We start from the raw sequence: 13,804 nt of genomic DNA, 5'->3' as shown, positions 1-13,804 counted from the left end.
TTGTGTGTGTGTGTGTGTGTGTGTGTGTGTGTGTGTGTGTGTGTTTTAGAGATGGAGTCTTACTCTGTCATCTAGGCTGGAGTGCAGTGGTGCAGTCATGGCTCACTGCAACTTCCGCCTCCTGGATTCAAGCAATTCTCCTGCCTCTGCCTATGGAGTAGCTGGGACCACAGGCACATACCACCATGCCCAGCCAATTTCTTTGTATTGTAGTAGAGATGGGCTGGTCTCAAGCTTCTGAGCTCAATCTGCCCGCCTCAGCCTTCCAAAGTGCTAGGATTACAGGCGTGAGCCACCGTGCCTGGCCATATGTGTGTTTTTTAAGATTATAAAAGGTTTTTGCTCCTTTAAAATTTCTGTCATGAGTTTGGTAAAAGAATATAATTAATGGTAATCTGGAATTCCAAAATCAAACTTCAGTTTCAAAATTGTCTTCCCTAATGCCTGGCTTTCTGGATGGATCAGAGGGCCCCTGAAAACATCCAGAAAAGAGGGAAACAGGATTATTTGATGTGTTTAGGTACATGGGATTACCAGAATGCTGTTATATCTTCTTTAGGTTATATTTTTGTGGATAATACTAATACATATTCCAAAATTGTATGGGATTTCTAGAATTCTAATGTCTAAGTATTTGCTACCCATCACAATTATAGTTATTATGTTAAGTTATTGTAAACCACCAACTTTCCTTATATAAAGCTACTAACCAAAATAAAACAAAAAATTAATTGAATATCAAGAAAATATTTTCATGTTAAACCAGTTAATACTGAAATTGCTTAAAATAGTTTATAACTAATGCTTGATCCCATATTCCCGGGAAAACAATTAAAGCTTTAGGTACGTTTGGTGGGCCATTTAAACATTTTATAAAGGGATTTCATTCAATTGTTATTTTCAGTGCATGTTTTCTGGTTGTTTAAAAGCTTTCCCATGCAAGAGGGCTGATGTTACAACAGTAGATTATGCTACAGCATATTTTTCACCAGGTAAAAGCTAGCTTTTAATGGTTTGAATCTTCTGGAAACATCAGAGAAAGACTGTCACTGCCATCCACACTACTACAACACTTAGGGACCTTGGGCTTTGGGTTCATGGTCTCACAACTGAGAAGGGTCCCTCTGCACTTTTGGAACTGTGCACCCACTGGAACCCTTGAAGTAAAGTTAACCAGGAAATTTCTCCCAAGAAGAAGATGCCATCCTTGATGAGAACAGCTTTTCCCAAGTTCACAGATTAAGACTTCTACTGTCAGGAAACTCTTATCTTTGAATGTTTTTTCTCTCTTATGCCTCTATGAACAGTAGAAGTGGAAAAGGGGTCTGTTATGTACACTAATGGGGTGTACTTTTATTTGTGAAAGAGTTTGCAGCAAGCCTTATACATGGATTACTTTACACTTTGATAGATAAAAGATGAAGGTCCAATGTAGGTAAGAAACTTTAATGGTACATGTATTACCTCAGAATCAGTCAAAAACAAAACATTGGTTCTCGCCTCTTGACCCACATCATGGGTAAGAACATTGCCGGGGGGCCTTCACTCTTCTAAAGGGCATCATTTGTTAGGTCCTTTTTCCATGGTTTAAAGTAAAAGAAGCAATGATTAGAAATGTATCCTGCACAATATGCTCTACAGCAAATTCTACTATAAAGGCTACAGTTACACAATAGACTTTAAATTGTCTTGTGAAAGTCATGCTAAATAATAGAATTAGCTAAACAGAAAAGTACCTATGTAGCTGCTGGTACTTGAGGCCTATTCAGAAGTACATCTAATGAAGATTATAGAAACTTAGTGATAAGAGATTGACAAAGAAATGGCTTAGTTAACTGAGTAAACTTTATCTAGCTCATTCTTTGATCTATTTGATTTCAGGACGTTTGGTTTATGGGGCCCTTAGGCAGGAGCATACTTCAAACTCTTGGTATTATCCTCCCAATCGTCATAATAATAGTCTCCCTGGTGCACTGTGTTCTCTCAAAGGTTTAAATGCTTGCATGCAGCCATCTCTAGAATGTCATACGGTCTCTCTTCAACTGAAATAACAGGAGCTGAAAGAAATGTGCAACTGTGAGGAAACCTATAAATGATGTGCTGAAACCAGAAACTCAAAATGATGGTAACTGAGAGCGGCACTGAGGCCGTGAGTTTTGATCACACTCTCACCCAAGTGAGAACCTGACCGAAAATGGGGAATTTTTTTAAACAAAATTGTGGGAGGCCATTGTTTTGGGCTAAGCTCATGCACTAGGCCCCAACAAACAAATCCAAACCAAAATGGAGTTGCTCATGCTAAACCTTTAAGGAAACACATAGATTCTAGAACCAGGTTTTGGTTTTTTTCTCCTGCAAATCTCTATGACAAACATTTCTGACAGCATCGGTATCCACTCCCTGAAGTTGCCATTGAATTTTTTAAATCAAATTAATTCCCTGTCACTTAGAGACCATCAAGCTTCAGATGATCATGCAACAAAGGTTCCATTCAGTTCCAGATGAAGACACCACCCCTGGCCATCACGGAGCTACCCTACCTCCACCAGACTGAGCCGGGCAAGAGTTCTGTGATCCCACATAGGTAGGGACTACGCCCCAAGCCAGCATGAAGCAGTTACAGAAAAAAAGACAATTGGTCCCTCTGCCTCCCTTAAAGATTTATGGGGATCATATCTCTCAGGGGGAAGATGAGGCAGGAAAATAGGGTCTGGAGGCAGAGAACATAAGGCCGATTCACACTTCCGCTGTGACAGAAAATATTCTCTCCATAGGACATAGGTCAAGTGAATGACTTTGTAACTGTACTTCATCCTCTCCACTTACATAGGGCATACCCCAAGTAACCAGTGGAATCCTCTAGGGGGTATTGAAACTCCCAAAGATCCTGTAATGAGGACTTTGAGCCCCGAAGCTCAGGCCCGCTCTCACACTGTGGAGTATACTTTTATGTTCAATAAATTGTTTCATTTTTTCCTTAGTTTGTTTGTGCTTTTTGTCCAATTCTTTGTTCAAGACACCAAGAACCTGGGCACCCCCCACCGTTAACAGATGGAGTGGATGTTACCATCCAAAATCATTGTTTGCCTGTGTTTCCTCTGCAAAATGTTGATTAATGAGAGAAAAGGATTTGTGTGACTAGTCTTGGGTGTAGGGACTCTGGTATAATTTTTGCTATAATAATTGGATTTTCTTGCTATTGGAATAAGTACACCACTAGAAATTCTAACCATTGGTGGTTAAAAGATGGATTCTTCAAATTAAAATAACTCCTAAATTAAAAAAAAAAATCTCTCATTCTAAGCAATTGCCTATTTGTACTTTTAGGAGATCAGAAAAAAAAATTTTTTAAGACAAATAATAGTATCATGGCTAGCCTTAGAAATTCTGTCGGTGGCTGGGCACAGTGGCTCATGCCTGTAATCCCAGCACTTTGGGAGGCCGAGGCAGGCAGATCACGAGGTCAAGAGATCGAGACCACCCTGGCCAACATGGTGAAACCCCGTCTCTACTAAAAATACAAAAATTAGCTGGGTGTGAATGATACTCTTTGTCTCAAAAAAAAAAAAAAAAGAAAGAAAGAAAGAAAGAAAAGAAAAGAAAAAAAAGAAATTCTCTCGGCAAAATTAAAGAGCCAGAATCTGACCTAAAACAAAGCTCAAGTCTTTCCTAAGTTCAAACAGCCTACTTTGGAGCTGCTGTGGGACTCAATGAAGGCTGCTCCGCCATGTAGTCTGGTAGTTAAAATTCTGTGTTTTCACTGCCATGGCCCGGTTCAGTTCCCAGACAGGGAACCAGTTCCTGTGGTTTGATATTTGTGTGACTTTTGACGTTTTGGAGCACCCATTTGTTATCGATCGTTTCCCCTTCTATGAACAACTTTTGATTTCCTGTCTTCTTCCATCTCTAGGGGCAAACAGCTTTTGGTCCTTGTATATAAATCACCAGCTAAGAAGCTGAGACCCTGAAAAATATGGCCAGATCAAGGTGGGTTGTTTTCCTGTTGTGACTAGCAAAAGCATCTTTTCTTTGAACCATTTTTAGGGTGGTTCTGGATCTTGTAAGAACTGCTTTGCACCTCACTGGAGATGCCCCATGTGTCCTTGGTGAAGGTATGTTTGTTAAAGCTTATTGGTTTAGTGAGTCACTTGGAGGGTAGCTTTGGTTAAAAAAAAGTTCAAAAGTCTGGAATTTCAGCTGTTTTTCCTGGCTAAAATCTGACATAAGATATTTAAAAGAATTTTTTAAAAGGTGTTCTATGGTCCGAGGTCAGCTTAGTTAAAAGCTGATATTCAAGCCCTTTCTCCCTATTTGCTGTCTTCAGTGTTAGATGAAGAAATCTAGGCCAGGTGTGGTAGCTCACATCTGTAATCCTGCACTTTGGGAGGTCAAGGCAAGTGGATCATTGAGGTCAGGAGTTCAAGACCAGCCTGACCAACATATTGAAACCTGTCTCTACTAAAAACAAAAAATTAGCTGGGCCTGGTGGCACATGCCTGTAATCCCTGCTACTCGGGAGGCTGAGGCAGGAGAATCACTTGAACCTGAGAGGTGGAGGTTTCAGTAAGCCAAGATCCCGCCATTGCACTCCAGCCTGGGCAACAGGAGCAAAACTCCATACCAAAAAAAGAAAAGAAAAGAAATCTAGAGGGAACTACTAATGACTCAGACCCCTTAGGTAATACAGAAAGAGTCACCACTCATTTGCTTTTAAGGTCTGAAGAGTCGTAGACACGCTCCTCTCAGGTCTAAAGCTCTACTGTCTTTTACATCAATTACCCGATCTCCTTGGCTTTTAGAGGTACCAGAGATTATTGGTGAACCATGAGACAATCTTGTATTGTATGTAGGATGACTGGTGGATCACTGGTGAGAGCTGCATTCTCGGGGTGGGGGGTGGGGGCGCTGACAGTTGTTGTGAAATTGCCTTTGCAAAAATCATAACTGAGAAAATAATTTTGTCATGAAAGAGATCACACCTAACCAACCCCATCTTCCTTCTAACCTCTAAACTGTCTTTGTTCATTCCTGGATGTAGGCCAAACTAGCCTTGGGAAGGAATTTAGTTTATAGTTTAAATTCTGAAACAAAATGGATGATAGCCCTTTCCCCCCAAAAAAATCTTTCTTGCCTGGGAACCAGTCTGCCTTTGTAGGACTAACAAATTAGCTACAAAATTAGACATCACTGTGTAGGGGCCACGCAGCCTCTGGCTGCAAGAGTCTGAACCTCCCCAGATTGCTCCTGGGAATAACATCACTGTTGTAAAATCTAAGATCAGTGCTTGAAATATTTTGCAGGCCCTGCATTCCGATGCAGCAGATGACACCACCCAGACTGATTATCCGGCTCAGACAGTTCTGCGATCCCACTCAGGAAGAGAAGTCAACAAGAACTCACTTCCCCTCGTAATCTCATCTTCAACCCACCCAATCAGCACTCCCCACTTACTGAGCCCATACCCACCAAATTATCCTTAAAAACTCTGATCCCCGAATGGTCCAGAGGACTGATTTGAGTAATAATAAACCTCCAGTCACCCCACACATCCGGCTTTGTATCAATTACTCTTTCATGATTGCAATTCTCCTGCCTTGATAAACCCATTGTGTCTAAGCAGCTGGGAAGGTGAATCATTGGGTGATTACAGTTGCAATGAATGGTAGTTACTACAAGGAAATACTCATTTCCTTGTGCATTTATTGTTTTTTTATTTAGTCTTTTTTTACATTTTAATTTAATTTAATTTACAATTCCAGAATACATGTGCAGGATGTGCAGGTTTGTTACAAAGGTAAATGTGTGCCATACTGGTTATATAACTGCCCAAGGGGTTCAGCTTACAGTGCTGCCTAGGCAGAACCAATTTATCAAGACAGGGTAATTGCAACAGAGAAAGAGTAATTCATGCAGAGCTGGCTGTGCAGGAGACCAGAGCATATTTTTGGTTTGTTTTTGTTTTTGTTTGAAACAGGGTCTCACTCTGTTGCCAGGCTGGAGTACAGTGGCACAATCTCAGCTCACTGAAACCGCCGCTTCCTAGGTTCAGGTGATTCTCCTTCCTCAGCCTCCTAAGCAGCTGGGATTACAGGCACCTGCCACCATGCCCAGCTAATTTTTGTATTTTTAGTAGAGACAAGGTTTCACCATCTTGGGCAGGCTGATCTCAAACTCCTGACCTCAGGTGATCTGCCCACCTTGACCTCCCAAAGAGCTGGGATTACAAAAGTGAGTCACTAGGCCTCGCCCCAGAGTTTTACTATTAATCAAATCAGTCTTCTTGAGCATTCAGGGATCAGAGTTTCTGGTGGGTAGGAGGTAAGGAAGTGGAAAGTGCTGATTGGTCAGGTTGGAGATGGAATCATAAGGGGTCCAAGTGAGTTTTTCGTGCTGTTTTCTGTTCCTGGGTGAGTTGGCAGAACTGATTGAGCCAGATTACTGGTCTGTGTGCTATCAGCTGATCCATCAGTAAAGGGTCTGCAAAATATCTCAAGCTCTGGTCTTAGATTTTACGATAACGATGTTATCTCCAGGAGCAATTTGGGGAGGTTCAGACATTTGAAGCCAGAGGCTGCATGACCCCTAAACTGTAATTTCAGATCTTGTAGCTAATTTGCTAGTTCTGCAAAGGCAGACTGGTTTCTAGGCAAGAAAGAGGGTTTTGCAGGAAAGAGCTGTTATCAATTTTGTTTCAGAGTCAAACCACGAGCTAATTTCCTTCCCAAAGTTATTTTGGCCTATGCTGAAGAATGAACAAGGACAGCTTAAAGGTTAGAAGCAAGATGCAGTCAGTTAGGTCTGATTTCTTTCACTGTCATAATTTCCTCAGTTATAATTTTGCAAAGGCAGTTTTAGTTTGCTACACCTATCAACTAATCACCTAGATATTAAGCCCCACATGCATTAGCTATTTATCCTGAGGGTCTCCCTCCCCTCACCCACTCCCAACAGGCCCCAGTGTGTCCATGTGCTCTTATTGTTCAGCTCTCACTTATCATCGAGAACATGTGGTGTTTGGTTTTCTCTTCCTGTGTTAGTTTGCTGAGGATAATGGCTTCCGGCTCCATCCATGTCCCTGGAAAGGACATTATCTTGTTCCTTTTTATGATTGCATAGTGTTTCGTGGTATATATGTACCACATTACCACATTTTCTTTATCCAGTCTATCACTGATAGGCCTCTGGGTTGATTCCATGTCTTTGCTATTGTGAATAGTGCTGTAGTGAACATACATGTGCATGTATCTTTATAATAGTATGATTTATATTCCTTTGGGTATATACCTAGTAATTGGGTTGCTGGGTCAAACGGTATTTCTGCGTCTTTTGAGGAATCACCACACTGTCTTCCACAATGATTGAACTAATTTACATTCTCACCAACAGTATAAAAATATTCCTATTTCTCCACAACTTCCCTAGCATCTATTGTTTCTTGACTTTTTAATAACCACTATTCTGACTGGCATGAGATGATATCTCATTGTAGTTTTGACTTGTATTTCTCTAATGATCAGTGATGCTGAGCTTTTTTCATGTTTGTTGGCTGCATGTATGTCTTCTTTTGAGAAGTGTCTGTTTGTGTTCTTTGCTTACTTTTTAATGGGGTTGTTTTTTTCTTGTAAATTTGGTTAAGCTCCTTGCAGATTCTGGATATTAGATCTTTGTAAGATGGATAGCTTGCAAAAATTTTCTCCCATTCTCTAGGTTGTCTGTTCACTCCGATGATAGTATCTTTTGCTGTGCAGGGCTCTTTAGTTTAATTCCATTTCATTTGCCAGTTTTTGCTTTTGTTATAATTGCTTTTGATGTTTTCATCATGAAATCTTTGCCAGTATCTATGTCCTTAAATGTCCTAAATGTTCTAGATGTAGATGGCCATACTGCCCAAAATAACATATAGATTCAATTATTATTTTTTTTTTTTGAGATGGAGTTTTGCTCTTGCTGCCCAGGCTGGAGTGCAATGGTGCAATCCCAGCTCACTGCAATCTCCACCTTATGGGTTCAAGCAATTCTCCTGCCTCAGCCTCCACAGTAGCTGGGATTAGAGGCATGCACCACCACACCCAGCTAATTTTGTATTTTTACTAGAGATGAGGTTTCACCATGTTGGTCGGGCTGGTCTTGAACTCCGACCTCAGGTGATCTGCCCACCTCAGGCTCCCAAAGTGCTGGGATTACAGGCATGAGCCACCACACCCAGCCTTATAGATTCAATGCTATTCCCATTAAACTATCATTGATATTCTTCACAGATTTAGAAAAAAACTACTTTAAAATTCATATGGGACCAAAAAAGAGCCCAGATAGCCAAGACAATTCTAGCAAAAAGAACAAAGCTGGAGGTATAATGTTGCCTGACTTCAAACTATACTACAAGGATACAGTAACCAAAACAGCATGGTACTGGTACAAAAACAGACACATGGACCAATGGAACAGAATAGAGATATCAGAAATAAGACTGCACCTCTACAACCATCTGATCTCCAACAAATCTGACAAAAACAAGCAGTGGGGAAAGGATTCCCTATTTAATATACGGTGCTTGGAAAACTGGTTAGCCATATGCAGAAAATCAAAACCAGACCCCTTCCTTACACCTTATATAAAAATTAACTCAAGACATATTAAAGACTTAAATGTAAAACTCAAAACTATGAAAATCCGTGGGGCCCGGGTATGGTGGCTCACGCCTGTAATCCCAGCACTTTGGGAGGCTGAGGTGGGTGGATCATTTGAGGACAGGAGTTCAAGACCAGCCTGACCAACATGGTGAACCCCCATCTCTACTAAAAACACAAAAAAATGAGCCACGCATGGTGGTACATGCCTGTAGTCCCAGCTACTCAGTAGGCTGAGGCAGAAGAATCACCTGAACCCAGGAGGCAGAGGCTGTAGCAAGCTGAGATCACACCACTGCATTCCAGCCTGGGCAACAGAGCAAGACTCCATCTCAAAAAAAAAAAAAAAAAAAGATCCTTGTGCATTTAAATAAAAGTGAAGGTATGCACGCTTGGAGTCATGAGAGTGCTCACCACCAAGGGATAAAACTCTTATGGGGGAGGGGCTGTTCACAGAGGGGGCTGATTGACATTGGGTTACCTACCAGCCAGGAGATTGTCTTAGTAGTGAGGTACACTGGGGAAGCCTGTGTGATCTGGTGTCATGGTGTTTCTTTACTTCTTTTTTGGGGAGCCAGTATTCAATATAAAAGAGAGATGCTTGATTTTTAAAGATTTAGATGTGTTGTCCTCCAGTTGTGCCTGCTTTTTACATATTTAAATATTAGGCCCTGGAAGCTGCAAATATCTTCTTTGCCCTATTCATTAAAGGGCTCCACCTGAAGTAGTAATACTTTTTTTTTAGAGTCAAACTTTTTTTTTTCTTTTGAGCTATTTATAGCTTACAACAATTTGGGCAAAGTACACTTTTTTTTTTTTTTTTTTTTTTTTTGAAACCAGGTCTTGCTCTGCCACCAGGCTAGAGTGCAGTGGCACAATCTCAGCCCACTGCAAACTCCACCTCCTAGGTTCAAGTGATTCTCATGCCTCACCCTCCATAGTAGCTGGGATTACATGTGTGTGCCACCACACCCACCTAATTTTTGTATTTTTAGTAGAGATGAGGTTTCACCATGTTGGCCAGGCTAATCTCAAACTCCTGGCTTCAAATGATCCACCTGCCTCAGCCTACGAAAGTGCTGGGATTACGGGTGTGAGCCACCATGCCCAGCCAAGTATATTTTTGTGAACAAAAATGGTGCCTTTCTCTCTACCTGATTCCTCCAGAATTCAGAAACTGTTTGTGAGTATTCTTATTTTATAGCAATAAAGGAATTTACATAAGTTCAATAATTATCTGTTTTCTTTTACAATAGGACATAATTGGAGACACTGGTAAGATTCCCAAGGCTTTGAGTGGAATGACATCTTTTCAAATATAACCAGACTGCTTTAAGGAATTAACTTGACTTTACAGGACTAGCCTGGTACCTTGTCTACATGGTTCTCTTACAAGGTTCCTGACCTTGTGGTAAGTAAAAAAATACTGCTTTCTGATAGGGCCAGGAACCTCCAGATATTTGGGGACCTCAAAAAGAGAGGAATTCACCCAATTCATAAGTAATTAAAGGTATTAAAGGCACAGTCTTGAGTTTTTGGCTTGGCTTTATAACTTCAAGAAGCTTTTAAAAGTCTAATCTGCAATTCCTTATGATTGAGTTCCAGCCAAACCAACTTAAAAAGGTGCCCCATTAATAGCCTATAAAGACAGAAAAAATAAATAAAAAATAAAACAGGAAGCCTATATAGCCAATCACTATTCTTGTTATATTTTATGGAAATAATCAGGCCAAATATAATACTAAAATTTATTTAGTATTGGTCTTAGGTAAATTGGTCCTACCAAAGATTTATCTATCTATCTTTGGTAGAAATGGGAAACTGGAGAGAGAAATTTAGTTTCAGAGAAAAACTATAGCACACCTGTTATTAGATTCTAGCCCAGACCATTGTTTTTGAGTTTTATTATTTTCCTACCAATTGGACTAAATCCTGAATTATTTCATGGCTAAAATAAGTTTCAAAAGAAGAACCTGGATTTAATTTTCTTCATGATGTTTTTAATTGGCTTTCTAAAGGAACAGATTTGGGTGTTTTTGTTTTTCCATTCTGGCATACCAATTCTCTTTGGTTATAATCCTTATGTGTTACTTCTGAGAAAACTAAAATCATGGTGTTTATGTTTCAACAGGCAACAGCAGCTACATAAATCAATGGCTTGACTGAGTTCTCACTTCTGCCACTCTGTGACGCCAACCCAAATCAGCTTTGGGGCGCTCTTTTAAAAAATCCTTACTGAGACCGCCTCTCCTTTCCCCCTTTGACATGGGATAGGAGTATCTGGAAACGAGCCTTCCCAGTGACAAGGGACACTTTGACAGTCAGATTTTGATCGTAAGTGCTTTCAAGAAGAAAGATTTTCATCAAAAGGGGGGAATAAAAAAGAAAAAAACCCTTTTATCTGAGGAATGTGAGTCTCTTTAAATTATCAGGCCCAGAAAGGCATTTAAAATGTAACACCAGTCATGTCTCACTCCCCCTTGAGCGAAATAATTACCACTTGAAGCCACGTTATGTGGGCCATAGACCATCTTGATGCCAAATAGCCACAAAATACCATTTAGCAATGTATAGTCAATCGCCACCCAGTGTTATTTTTTTAAACCAATGAGAATTACTGACAAATAACTTTGGTAATCAACCCTTCTCCTGATTTGTTCTTTTTTTTTTTTCTTTAAAACCTTGAGCCACTCTTTTGTTCTCCAGAGCAAGTCCCAAGGCAACCTGGAAGTGTGTCCTAGGATGTAGTCCTCAACCTTTGTGCTTGAATAAATTCTCTTTAAACTATATTCTGACCTTTTTTTTATTATTATTATTTTATATTGACATTCAAGGTCTTGCTCTTGAATAAAAACTTTAAATAATACATGCTTCTAAGACACATACCACATCCTCTGCTTGAAATTGAACTAAAGTAAAAGACTAGACTATTTTTGTAGACAAACTTCTTAGTGTTACACTTGATCTGTTGTTTCAGCCATTTCAAAATATTTTGAATTTGAATTTTGTAACAACATCATTTCATTGATCAGCATCTTACAGATGTCAGCATAGCAGTCATTGGTGAAACTGTTGAAAAATTTAGGGCTGAGGGATCACCCTCTAAGTTATTCCTCCTAATACATTTTTTCTTGATTTGGAATATTTCTTAACTAGCACCATTTCAGTTTTTCAGCAAGTTAAAAATCCCCCTCTCTGTCATAAGCAGCCCACAGTTCTTTCAAAAGACTGAAAAGAGATTCTTGGTCATGCTAAAATCCTAATACTCTTTGTACATAAAATTCTTTTGACTTCCAGTAAGTGGCCCTTTAAAAAAGGGAAAATGTACTTAGGTTGGTATGGCTTATTCTTACTGAACTCATACTATTCCTAGGATCACTACTTACTTTATAAATTAGAAAAACTATCTTTAAAATTATTAGTTCTAGTCTTATTGACTGTTCATTATATTTATTCTTTTTGCACAATTTCTTAAAGATTACTGATGTCATTTTACTTAAATCAATGAAAATACCAAATGATAAAATGAATAGCTATCATGTATTTATTATGTCCCAGATACTACGTTAAAGTGCTTTACACTGAATTATCACTCTAGCCCTGTGAGGTAATTACTACTGAAATTTATTACTGTCAAACCATTTGCCAGGAGAACACAGTAGATACTACATCTGACTCCACCAAAACCTGTTTTCTCAATCAATATGATATTACCATCCCTTGGGATACAATGATTTAGATGTGGAATTTTAAACAAGTTGGGCCTCCAATTCCTTATTATTTCTATCCTTTTCACTCAACTCTGATGGGCCATTTCTTTGCCCAGGGGGGATAAAGGTAGTAAAACAGGAGTAGAGAAGTTCTGCTTCTTCATTGTTGTATGTTAACCTAGCATCATTATTTTCGAGCTGTGGCCTTTCTCTTCCCAGAACTCTTTCTGATCTGAATTTAATGTTTTCTTTAGCTTTTTTTTTTTTTTTTTTTTTTTTAAGGAGATGGTCTCACTCTGTTGCCCAAGCTGGATGCAGTGGCTCAACTGTAGCTTACTGCACTTTGACCTCCTAGGCTTAAGTAATCCTCCTCCCACCTCAGCCTCTTGAGTAGCTGGGACTATAGACACACACTACCATGCCTGACCAATTTTTAATTTTTTTTGTGTGTGTGGAGTCTTGCTGTATTGCCCAGGCTGATTTCCAACTCCATGCCCAGCCATTCTTTAGTATGTTTGTCTTGTTCGAAGCTTTAGTCTTCATTCCCAGTGTTCTTTGCTGAGTTACTCCAATACCTTGGGGGTATATCATCCTGTCTACCTTTCATCCATGCTCATCAGAAAGCTTGTTATTTATCCTAATTGGTCTCATTGAATTCCTTTAGCTTTTCTTCCTCAGTGGAATGATTGCAATGATCGGAATCAAAATGTGCAAAATATTTATTTTCATTGTCTACCTTACTTCTAATGAAGTCACCATCATGGCATCAGTTAGCAAGCTTTTCCACTGGGCTAATAAGAACTAGTGCACTTCAGGGAAAGCCAAGCTTGTCCTGCATTGTCTAGCCGTTCTCTACTACCTGCATTTGGGAATAGGACTTTGCTTGGTGATAATGTGTGTCCTCTAGTAAACTCTTCTTGCATTCTCAGGAATTTTCCTGGGTAGGCAGCACACTTAGAAAATCAAGAAAATGAGCCACCATGACTGTATCACATAGAAAACTTTCCAAGTTGTTAGGTTCTGATGTGGAGAAGAGAAAGGACATAGAGCAGAGGTAACAACACAAGTGTACAGCGAGTCCACCACGTGTAAGGTGGAAATAGTGCCATTTCTTAAGTTTTAATTTTCTCAAATGAAAAAAGGGATAAGTATGGGACAATGAGATAATGCATATGTTCATTACTGTGATTCGAGTGCTCCTTAGCACAGATGTTAATATTATCATTATTCAACTCCTTGGCCCCATGTGAAATTCTGATCAGCTGCCCAACGGCATAGCCACAGCTTGTGACTCCTGGCGAAGACACTCACTCACCTTCTCAAGGTTTTGTGAACTTTCTCCTCATCCTCCAGGTGGTTCACTCTTGTTTACTTTTGAGCACAAAACAGAAGCCAGATGATTAAAAGACACTGCTTATAGTTGTAAATATGTTTTGACATACTGTCTTTGAGTTTTAAAACCTGCGA

This window comes from Saimiri boliviensis, chromosome 11, assembly GCF_048565385.1.
Source record: "Saimiri boliviensis isolate mSaiBol1 chromosome 11, mSaiBol1.pri, whole genome shotgun sequence".
In the NCBI taxonomy this organism is placed as follows: Eukaryota; Metazoa; Chordata; class Mammalia; order Primates; family Cebidae; genus Saimiri; species Saimiri boliviensis.
This window is presented reverse-complemented; position numbering follows the sequence as displayed.